Source organism: Ceratotherium simum, chromosome 13 (genome assembly GCF_057802395.1).
Source record: "Ceratotherium simum simum isolate JZ-2026a chromosome 13, ASM5780239v1, whole genome shotgun sequence".
Taxonomy (NCBI): domain Eukaryota; kingdom Metazoa; phylum Chordata; class Mammalia; order Perissodactyla; family Rhinocerotidae; genus Ceratotherium; species Ceratotherium simum.
Genome location: NC_141912.1, coordinates 44,580,996 through 44,591,406, shown reverse-complemented (window position 1 = coordinate 44,591,406; position 10,411 = coordinate 44,580,996).

Here is a 10,411-nt window from a genome sequence, read left to right as displayed (position 1 = left end):
GGTGAAAACGTCCTCCGCTTAATAGTAAAAGGACAAATAACCCAATTAAAAAATGGACGGAGGATCTGAATAGATACTTTTCTGAAGAAGATATACGAATGACCAGTAATCACATGGAAAAATGCTCAACATCATTAGTCACCAGATGAATGCGAATCAAGGCCACAATGAGACACCACTTCACACCCACTAGGATGGCTGTCATCAAAAACACTGATAATAACAAGTGTTGGCAAGGAGGTAGAGAAATTGGAGCCCTCATACACTGCTGGTGGGCACGTAAAGGGGTGCAACCACTTTGGAAAACAGTCTGGCAGTTCCCCAAACAATTAAAAACAGAATTACCATAAGATCCATCAATTCCACCTCTAGGTATATACCCAAGAGAAATGAAAATATATGTCCACACAAAAACTTGTCCACAAATCTTCAGAGCAGCATTATTCACAGTAGCCAAAAAGTGGGGAAAAAACCCAAATGTCCATCAGCTGATGTGTGGACAAATAAAATGAGGAATATTCATACAACGGAATATAATTCAACAACAAAAGGAATGAAGTCCTGATCCTGCTACAACATGGATGAACCTTGAAAACACTATGCTAAGTGGAGAAGGCAGTCACGTATTGTATGATTCCAATTATATAAAATGCCCCAAATAGGCCAGTCTATATAGAGACAGGAAGTAGGTTAGTGGTTGCCTAGGGTTTAGCAGGATGGGGGGATTGGAAGTTGATAGCTAAAGGGTACGGGGTTTCTTCTGGGGGATAATGAAAATGTTCTGAAAATGTTCTAAAATTGCTTGTGGTGATGGTTGCACAACTTGGTGAATGTACTAAAATCCACAAATCATACACTTTAAGTGGGTGAATTGTATGGTATGTGAATCATATCCTGGTACAGCTGCTAAAAAAATGACCTCCAGATCGTGCAAACAGACACTGCCTTTTGGGGAAAGTGGGAATGTGGAATGTAGAGGGCAGGAGGGCAGCGGGGACGGGGCTGCTCACAGGGAGAGTCCAGTTAGGGGATGGCCTGGGGGGGTGAGGAGGCTGAGGCTCTGAGACGACAGATCCTGACAGACCTTGAGCCAGCTGGGCAGCTGGGGACCCAGGGTGCCCTGCCCACACCTCCTCCCCCAGAGAGACTGCAACTTTCTTACATCCCTTCCTGAGTATCCGTCCACCTGTGTACATGGGACTGACTCCAGTGGTGGCCCTGGGAGTGGGGAGCGTGGAGGAGGAGGAAGAGGAGGTGAGACCACAGAGCCACATGAACTCTGAGTCTCCAGTCCTACCCACACATGCCCCGGGGGCCTGTCCTCCCTCAATCCCCCCACATTCTCAGCTGGCTCTGGAAGAAGGAAGAGCTCAGGAGGAGGGGAGGAAGGATGTGGTCTAAGTTCAACAGAGCCCAGTTGGGGCCCGGGTGTGGGAGGAATCCAGAGTGAAGGAAAGAAGGGGGCAGCGACAGAGCGGGGGAGACGGGTTCCGGGCTGTCCAGAGGGGAGACTGGATTGAGCCCACGGAGGGCTGAGCTCCTCAGAGGCAAGAGCAGAGGGTCTCAGTTGTTCTTCCTCCCCCGAGTTGACAGACAAGGAGTAGGGCTAACGGTACCGATGGCCGGCTCCGTGCAGGCACACGGGACCTGAGACAGGTCCATGGATTACCCCCAGTTACCAGAAGAGGAAGCGGAGCCCAGATGTCAAGGTCACAGCGTGAGGGTGGGGTGTGGGACTAAGTCTGACCGCAGACAGCAGACAAGGCTGGTGACCTTTACCCTACACTGCCTCACGAGGGAGGTGCCTCTCCTCAGCGGGAAGGCTTGTTGAGCCAGCGCCATCTTCCATCTTCATCACCTAAGCGGATCACAGGCTATTGGTGGCTCAACTTATCTGATGCCCTCTTGCTCTGCCCACTACTCCAACCAAGCAAACGCTTTCTCCCGTCCCACATTGGTGTCTCTTTGGGACTTCCCTGGGTCCAGTAATATCACCTGTAGTCTCCCGTTGGTAGCCTGACAAACCCAAACCAGGCTGCCACCATCTGGCCCACCGCCTTTGCACGTTGGCTGCCTTCCTTCCTCAGGGCCATTGGGCTGTTCTCGCCTCTGTGCCTCTGCCTGGAATCGTTCCTGATCCCATGCACATGCCTTGTCCCCTGGGAAAAGTCCTGCTCGGCCTTCCAGTCCTTGCTCAGTGCCACCTCCTTGGTGAAGCCTCCCTCGACGTGCCCAGGCAGAGATTGGGGCCGCCCTAGTGCCCAACACCTCCCTTTGTTATGACACCCATCACTGCCCACCCGCCCGCTCTGAGTTGGCCTGTCTGTGAGCTCTCAAGGGTGCAGGAGGGCCCCCGTCCACCACTGGGTTCCCTCTGTCTCATACAGCACCTGGGCCGGCAGGGGCTTGGAAATGCTTTCAGTGAATGAATGAATGAATGCCTTGCTCTGCACTGCAGTAATTTTTTATCTGTGTTTGCAAATCTATTTTCTCTCTCGTGCCCTGGCCCCCAACTCTCTGTCCCACTGTAGTCCCTAACGTACTATAAAATTTGTGTATTGTTTGCCTCCTCATAGAACAAAAGCTCGGGAGGGCGGGGAGCTCTGTGTGTTCTGTTTGCTGCTGTATGGAGCACACAGTAGGTACTCAATAAATGTGTTGAAGGATGTTCCCCGGCAGCTGCTGGAAGAGAGGAGGTTTGTGCATCTTAGTTTGTCCCAAAGGAAGAGGGCCCAGTAATGATCCCATGAAGGGATGGATGGGCATATGACTCGTCCCTGGGACCCTCCATTCCACTGGGGAGATCCCACCAGCAGGCCCATCCCAGAGCAGGTCCCACCATAAAGGCCTCTCTGGGGTCCCCTTAGGGTCCCTGGGGCCTGGAGGCTCCTGGCCTCACTGAGAAAAGTTCATTGTCCGTAAGGATTAGGGTGAGTTTGCTGAAGAAAGACTTAGGATCCTGTCCTTTGCTTCTTCCAAGAGCCTGTGATGAGATGTTAGGGATCCTCCCTCAGTTATGAAAGTAACTAGCACTTGCCTAGCTTTTATCAAAATAATAGTGTCTGAGGACTCAGCGCATGCCTGGCAGGGATCTAAACGGTTTACGTGCATTAACTCATTGAATCCTCACAACACCCTATTGGTTAGGTTTATTATTATTGTCTCCCTGCTATAGAGGGAGAAACCGAGGCACAGAGAGGTTGAACTTCCTCAAGGCTGCACTCCTGGTGGGCAGCAGAGTCAGGGTCATACCTAGGCAGACTGGTCCATGCTCTCACCCTTCACACTCACTGCCTTGCTGGGAGGGATCCTCGGGGGAGGGGCAGAGGCCATGCTGGAGAGAAGGATGAGTGGTCCTTCCCTTCCTCCATTTTACCCCAGCCTCTCGGTGGTCTTTGTTAAGCCACTTCCTCTGAGCTGGGAGGGCGGACTGATAAGGTGTTGGAAAAGGGGTCGGAGAGGCAGCTGATTTCTCTTTAGCAGAGCTAGTGCCCTGGGCTGCACTGAGCCAGAGTGGGTAGCTGTGTGACCTTGGGCAAGTTGCTTTATGTCTCTGAGCCTTGGTCTCCTCTTCTGTAGAGAGAGGCTGCTATATCCCTCCTGGAAGGGTGTTTCAGGATTAAATGATGCACCATTCATGAAAAAGACTGGCGCTCAGTGGGGGCCCAGAGAATGTCAGTTGCCTTGTCTCCACTGACCTGGCTGGTCAGCTGATATTTATTAGGCTCCTACTAGCATCCCCTGGCACCCCTCCTTTATAGGGCTTCACGGTCACAAGGACAGCAGCAACACTTCCACTCAACATACCGGGATTGTCTGTATGCTTGTCTGTCTCTGCAGCCAGGTTTGAGCTCTTAGAGCAAAGCCTAGCTCCTCTCAGCCATCCCTTATGGAGTGTTTATTCTGTGTGGGCACCCCCAGCCTGGAGCTCTGAGAGGACCCTCCCCAGACAACTCCTCCTCAGGTTCAGCTTCCTGGGCCACAGAGACAGGGAGAAGGTACCAGAGAAAGAGGCCGCCCAGGTTGGGTGGGATAATCGGGGAGGTTCTGGCAGGGAGAGGGGGGTGACTGCTCCTTTTCCCTGCTCTCAGCTCACCCTACTCCCCCAGCTGTGGAGTGACCATGAGTTCCTGGATCTGGAAGATCAGGGCTGGGCGGCAGAGGAGAGGGTGGGCAGAGCCAGAATCTGGGAGTTCTTCCTCCTCTCCCTCTCCCTTTCCCTCCAGCCCTTTCTTCCAACCCAAGCCCTCTGGGCTGCTCTTAGAAATGGTCCAGGAAGCTCTTTCCCACTCCCTCAGACTAGGAGAAAATGAGCAAAGGGGTGTGTGTGTGTGTCTGTGGATTATGTATGTGGCGGTGGGAGATGAAGATAAGTGGCTTATTTCTTGCCCACAGAGCTGGGGGAGAGGTTGTGAAGGGAGACCTGTGGGGGAATAAGCAGTGGGGTCCCTTTGATGAGGAGGGTCCAGAGAGGAAGGGTGAAGAGCATCCCTGAGAGGGATGAGAATCGAGAACTTGCGTTGTTTCATCGCCTGGTCTTTACCCAGTGTCGCCAGCAGGGCAGGAACGACCATTCCCTCCTGACCTAGGTGGAACCCAGGGCCCCCCCAGAGAAGTTAGATCAGCAGTTCTCATCGGAGGGGAGGAGGGGCGATCATGCCCCCAGGGAACACTTGGCAATATCTAGAGACATTTTTGGTTGTCCTAATTGGGAGTGGGCATCCAGTGAGCAGAGGCCAGGGATGCAGCTATGCATCCTACGGTGCACAGGACAGCCCCTACAACAAGGGATTATCCTGCCCCCAAGTGTTGAGAGTGTAGAGGGTGAGAAACCTGAGTGAGTGTGTGGAGATCTCCTGGGGGGTTTGGAGGGACCACAGAAGGTGCTGGTGTCCAAGACAACAGGAGAACATCAGAGGGCAGCCAAGGTGAAGGCGGTGAAATCTCACCTCCCTCGTCTCCCTGGAGCCCTCGGTCCCCTGACCATCACCGGGCCCAAGGAGTCATTGCTCACCGTCCTGACTCCAAACCCTGCTCAAGATCCCGCATACTCAGTCCGCAGGGTCTGAGCTCATTCCTCAGCCGGCTGGCGGGGAGGACTTACACACACACACACTCCACCATAGTTATCAACAAATATGTCTCCAGAGAGAGCAACTGACCCAAGCCCTGTCGCGGGGCTGGGGCATGGGCAAGCTGAGACAGACAAACAAGGCTGGCTATGAGAAGGACAGGCAGATGGCTAAAGCAATACATTAAAACAAGGCATGTATGGATAGGAAGCTCTCTGTCCTAGGTGCATATCCTGTCTTCCCCATCAGACTGGGAGTCGTCCCTGAGGCTGGGGGCTGCAGCTCCCCCATCAGACTGGGGCCCTATAGATTTACGGACAGCTGAATTTCCAGAGCTGGGAGGAAACGAAGATGTTGTCTAGACTTCTCAGTTAGGGAACTTCTAAAGAGCAAGGACTGGTTTGGACTCTCTTCCTAGGGCTAGGCCTACACTTCCAGGGGTCAGGCAGGTGGTGAGGGCCCGAGAGGCCCGGAGGCTGGGGGTAGGGTGCCCCTTATAGCAGAATCTGGCTGCTCTCCTAGGCTGGGTGAGGAGCAGGGCTGAGCCCTTCTGCTGGCTGGGGTTGGCTGCCTTCCGACCACTTACCTCCCACCTCACAGAACAGCTCAGCTCTGCCCAGCCCCTCCCCTCCCACCAAGTGCTCCCTCCCCCCGGGTCCTGAGGTCTGCTCCCAGGCCTGCTCTGTAGGCCTGCTCTGTGGGCCTTCTTAGATCTGGTCCAAGGGGCCTGCTTTTCTAGGCGGGGAGAGGTTCTCTCTGTTTCCTGAGTTTTATTTTTCTAACAGCCGCTGGGGCTCCCCTCACACAAGCCTTTTCCTCAGGTAGCTGTGACAGTGGGGTGGCTGGTCCCTCTCCTCTCCCCGACTCCAACCTCTCAGTGAAGACAAGGAAGACAGGCTCCGGGGGTCCCATCACAAGCGACCTGTTCTTTTCCGAACGGTCTGAGGAAGTGGCCCAGCTCCTGCTCCTAGGGGCATCCAGTCTGACGGAGGAGTCACCCTCGAGGGCACACGGCCCCTTCCCTGGGGGGAGGCCCTAGTCTGCAGAGGGACAGGAGTGGACAAGCCCCATCAGCGCCTACCTGGGGAGTACAGCATGGTGGTGGCTAGCATGGTGCTTGACAGTTGAAGGTTCTGGGGGGAGGGGGAGGGGGAGGAGGACCCCCCCCACCCCCACCCAGAACTCTCCAATTGCAGTGGGATTCCTAGGTCAGTGGCAGGTTTTAACAACTGCCTTCCTCTCTTTCCTCCTTCTCATTGTCCCCCACAGGCTGGCACTGTCCATCACCTAGCCCCTTTCCATCTGCCTGGTCCCCACCCGCCAACCCGAGGGCCATCTCCCTGCAGGGATGGGAGACCCAGCACCCCCACCGGGGGCCTCCAGCAGGCTGGCTGTCCTCACCTCATCTTCCAATCAGGACAGTCTGAGTCCCTCTCCTTCAGCCCAAGGCTTCTAGGAAGGTGTTGTGCCTGACACCCCAACCTGACCTTTTATCCTGAAAGGCTCCTCATTGCCAAAGTCACTTTCCCACCGACATGGCGTTCTCACTGTGTGTCTCTGTGTCTTCATGTGGCATTTTCTGTGTCTCTCTCCTCTTCTTATAAAGACAGGATTAGGGGCCACCCTATTCCAGCATGACCTCATCTTAACTAATTACTTCTGCAATGACCCTATTTCCAAATAAGTTCACTTTCTGAGGTACTGGGGGTTAGGACTTCAACATATCTTTTCTGGGGACACAATTCAACCCATAACACTCTCCTTGGCATGGTTAGGCCAGTGGCCTGACGGTCGTGTCTCTCCAGGGGAAAGGTGAAGTCTTTGGGCTGGGAAGTCTGCCCTATAGAACAGTCTTTCTCAGAGTGTACGGCTGTCGAGGACGGGGACAGTCAAGGTCATCCCGGTGCCCCTCAGCCCTGCCTGGAGGTGCATCGGGTACTGAGCAGATGGTCAGGCAACTGAACAGAATCACAGAGCCTTGTTCCAGGCTCCAACACTGGCCAACCTTGGGCAAGTCCTCCCCATCCCACTTTCTTGGATCTCAATTTCCTCATCTGTAAGAATATTAATTACAGTTTATTAAGTTATTATTCTGTACGAAGCACTGGGCAAGAACTTTCTACTTACTTAATCCTTAAAACAACTTGAGAACATGGTATCCTTATGCCCATTTTATAGATGAGGAAAGTGAGGTTCAGAGGTGACATAATAAGAAACAGATATTTGGTCTCTGCCCCTGGCTCCCGACAGAGAGCTCCTAAATCCCTTGGAATTTCCTGAGTGAAAGGAATGTCTTTTGTTCTAAGGAGGTGACTCTTGGAGGGCTCCTGGACAGCCTCAGGATGGGAGCTGGTCACTAGAAAGACCAAGCCGTGATTAAAAGCTTGGAACTTTCAGTCCCACCCCCCATCCTCCAGGGAGGGGAGAGGGGCTAGAGATTGAGCTAATAATTGATCACGCCTACGGCATGAAGCCTTCGTAAAAACCCTTAAAATGTGAGGTTCAGAGAGCTTCTGAGTTGGTGAACACACGTCCATGCCAGGAGGGGTGGTGCACCCCAACTCCACAGGGCAGAAGCTCTGTGGTCCCTTCTGGACCTTGCCCTGTGTACTTCATCTGGCTGTTCACCTGTACCCTTTGTTGTATCCTTTTATAATAAACCGGTAAATGCGAGTGTTCTCCTGAGTTCTGTGAGCCATCATAGCAAATTATCAAACCTGAGGAGGGGCTGTGGGGACCCTGATTTATAGCCCTTCAGACAGAAGTGCAGGTAACAACCTGGGACTTGCAATTGGCGTCTGAGGTGTGGGACTGAGCCCTTAGCCTGTGGGATCTGACACTAACTCCAGGTAGATAGTGTCAGAACTGGATGGAATTGTAGGACATCCAGCTGGTGTCTGGAGAGAGGGGGAAAAGCCCCCACACGTTTAGTTTCGGAAGTACTTCGTGTGTAAAGGAAACGGGAGTTTTCCTTTCTGAGAGGAATGATACACACTTGCCCGAGGTCACACGGCTGGTAGGTGGCTGACCTGGGATTTGAACCCGGAGCCCCAGCTCTTGTCCAGCTCTTCTGCCTGGCCCCAGCTGGCAAGGGAGGAGGCGAAGTGGACTTAGGGGCTCCCTGTGGCCTCCCTCCCCACTTCCGTGGCTCCACCACCACAACTCTGGGCTCCTTTGCAGCACCAGCATGGGAGCTGGGTACGCAGTCCCTGCTCAGGACATGTTTGTCAAATGACGGGGTTGTAATTCCCCCTCCTGACTGCGCCCTGCCTCTGAGGAGGCGCCAGGGCCGGGTGTGGGTGGGCACGGGCGTTCTCCTCTATTACAGCCTCCCACCCTGGGGCCGGGATCTCCCAGTGACTTGTGCTCTGTCTGCTGTTTGAGCATTGCCTGGAGTTTCCCATCTGGAAACACTTGAACCTGGCTTTGAGCTTCAGGCCCTTCCAGAAGACCGATAAGGTGGGGTTGGGAGACCCTCCTCCGAGGGGAGGAGAGGCATGCCAGGCAGGTGAGGAACTGAGGAGTTTAGGCTGACCAGAGGCCCAGGCTGAGGTCTATCCAAGCGACAATGTGCAGACAACAGGCCTTGCCAGGCAAAGGGCAGTGGTGTGTCTGCCCACCCGTAGAGAAACAGGCTTCAGGAGTGCCGAGGGGTCTTCATGAGCCAAGGTGCTGGTTCAGAACCACTCCTGGTTGCTCCTTAAATCATGCCCTCCTTGGCCCCACTCCAATAAATACCAGTGGTCATTTCCAGATGGTCAGTCACCTGAATGTGTCTGGTTCTTTCCTTCCTCTGTTTATGTTCCGAAGAACTGATCTAGAGCCTATGGGACCTCGAGGCCGACCCGAGCCCCCGGCCCCTGGACGTGTCCATGGTTGCCTCAGCCCCCACAGACCATGCCAGCCAGTCCTTACCGGGCACCCTCGCCCCCTCCCCATCCATTCCCTGCCCCTCGCCCCAGTTCCCCTGCCTCACTTGGCCTTCTGGACTTTTCCATCTGACCTGATGAGGGGTCACCTCACTGCCCCAGCCTCAGAGCAGGTGGTGGAGGTGTTCCTGGTTTAACCTAATGACCCCAGGCCAGGTGTCTGGTACCACGCTGGCCATTTTGGCCTTAATAATTGTGGGTCCTTGTCTCCTCCTCTTTGGATGTCAACTTTCTCAGCTGAGCAGTAAAAAGTTTGCGTGAGGCAAGATGTCCTGCCTTTGGGCTCCCATACATCCTAAGAGTTTTCACCCTTGTCCTGGCTCTGCTGCAGACAGATTGTCTTAGCTGGGGGGCCGGCCCCGTGGTGTAGCGGTTAAGTGCACGCGTTCTGTTGCTGGCAGCCCGGGTTCAGATCCCGGGTGTGCACCAACGCACCGCTTGTCAGGCCATGCTGTGGTGGCGTCCCACATGAAGTGGAAGAAGATTGGCCGGATGTTAGCTCAGGGCCAGTCTTCCTCAGCAAAAAGAGGAGGATTGGCATGGATGTTAGCTCAGGGCTGATCTCCTCACCAAAAAAAAAAATAAAAAAAATGTTGTCTTAGCTGGGCCCTCACCACTGTGTGCCTCGGCTCCTCATCTGTACATTTGGGACACGGCTTCTCTGAGGGCTCCATCAGTTCATAGAAAGTGCTAAGAACAGTGCTGGACCCAGTGAGTGCTCGGTCCTCTGTCTGGCTTGCCCACTGGGCTGTGGGAGCCTGGGAGGCAGCCTTGCTCCTCGCGGTGTCACCAGTGTCCTGCTCAGAGCCCTGTGCACAGTAGGTGCTCAGGAGCGGTTGATGGAGGGATGCAGGGTGAGACTACTGTTAGCGGCCTCAGGGGCCTGCTGTGCGTGCTCTCTGCTTGAAACCCAGCCAATCTTTGCCTACCCACCGGCTCGCACTCTGCTCCCCCACCCTTGGCCTGGCAGCTCCTCCAGCCCTGGGACTCTGGGGGCTCCACCCTGGAGTCCACATTTCAGAAGACTGCAGATCTGAGGTTCATGTGAAGGCTGAGGCCCCGACCTTCATCTCCACTGTGTGTGGCCCACTCCTCTGCCCACAGCAGGCCACCAGGAAACCCTGGCCCTCCAAGCCGTGTTCGTCATGCAAGTGGCATCTCTCCCCAGCCCGGGGCTGGACCTGGGCACTGTTTGCCTTCTGCCCCGCCCGTGCCAGTGCTCCGGCAATCTTTATCAGGCTTTACGCTCTGTTTGCTGTCACCACTGTTGTTCGTTTCTTGTTGACAGTCTGCAGGCAGTTGTGGTACCTACTCCTTCTCTTCCTCCTCCTCCTCAGAGGTCTCTTCTCCCCTTGGGGAGTTCCCCTTGACTCACTGTCTTGTTTTCTGGGTCCTGCTGGTGGGTGGTGG